The sequence below is a fragment of the Aphanomyces invadans genome (assembly GCF_000520115.1).
Source record: "Aphanomyces invadans strain NJM9701 unplaced genomic scaffold supercont1.65, whole genome shotgun sequence".
Classification (NCBI taxonomy): domain Eukaryota; phylum Oomycota; class Saprolegniomycetes; order Saprolegniales; family Verrucalvaceae; genus Aphanomyces; species Aphanomyces invadans.
In genome coordinates, this window is record NW_008580210.1 from 259,114 (window position 1) to 260,612 (window position 1,499).

The window sequence follows — 1,499 nt, forward strand, 5'->3', positions numbered from 1 at the left end:
AACCACGGACGGCGGCCGATTGGACGAGACATGAGACCTGGACTGTCCCGGTGGGAGCACCAGTCGCCGCGAACGCTGTGCCGTCCGATGGGGCAGTGGCGGAGCCGGCGGCCGCGGCGGGTGGGGCTGCCAAAGAACGTGACGACGAGAGCATGGGTGTCAACGACCCGATGGTGTTCAACGCGCCCGCTATCCCGCATCCGCCGAAGTTCAAGGGCTCGACAAAGGATGAATGACGTCAGTTTATGCGCGAGTACAACCAATATCTGGAACAGGTGGCTGCTCTGCAGACGACGACCACCAAACCCTTGGTGATGCCGGTGTCAGCCTGCATCGACCACCATGCGAAGAAGCGAGCTGTACCAATCGTGTCGACGACGATGCACTGGTCCACTTGCTCCTCGCTGGTTGCTCGATTGGCGTGATTGTGGCCATGCTGATCGAAATGGTCTTAACTTTGGTGGCCCAGGGGTGTTTCCTAGCCGTGGACAACGGCGATGTTTTCAGGCAAATCGAGCGGTATCGTGCTGAGCTCCCTGGGAACGACACCTCTGCAGGAGATATTCTTGCGCACATCCGCGCCCGGCACTCGTTCAGCACCCTGCTAACGCTCTCTTTCATGGCACTCATCGTAGCTGGTACCGTACGGTTGACGACAACGATGAAGCCGATGCATATTTGGAAAGCGTTGACAACTCGAGTCGAGTCGACCAAGTCAAGCAAAAGAAGCAAAAGCTCCTCATGTCAATCACACACTGTTGGGTCGAGTACTGTCGTTTTGAATGTGACGGCAAAATATAGAGTTTGAAGAGTTTGTTTCGTAAGTGTTTCGTAAAGGTGTAAATATACTGGAGTATTATGATGTGGAACAGCATCATCAAGGGAAACATAGAGATATTCAAAAACATTCAATCTTTTCAACAGGATATACACTTTCAGAACAATGTACGAGCCGTAAAAATGTCCAATCCACAGAGGTGTTTGAAGCGATAGCGTGACGGTGAGTGCGGCGGTTTCCACAAGGTTTGAGAAAAGGGTTGGGGTTCAAGCCCCGGCCAGAGTCAAACTTTTCCCACAAGATAATAAATAACCCGATAAAACTTCAATTGGTTAATATGTTTATAATTGATAACAACAAGATATGTTCATGACGAATTAAAACGCCAATTCTATTCCATATTATTGGCTGTGGGAATCACTTTGGTGAAACTCGCTCGTGTTTCATCAGCAGACACGCGCTTCCAAGACAAGATTGCACGCCGTAGCATCGCAATACGCGTCTGACGGCGGAAGCTGAGTCAAACTCATTGCCATCATAACCACTGATAATCTCATCAGTCAACTTTACATTGCCCAGTATACCCAGTGTCGTAAAATAGTTCTGCGTGGGAAGCTAAGTTCTTCGGCAACTTTGTAGTCACTGATAGAATTCATGAGGTCGAGGCCTTGAGTCTGGTTGATATGCTTAGGTTCAGGCGGTTTCGGCATGCTTATAGTAA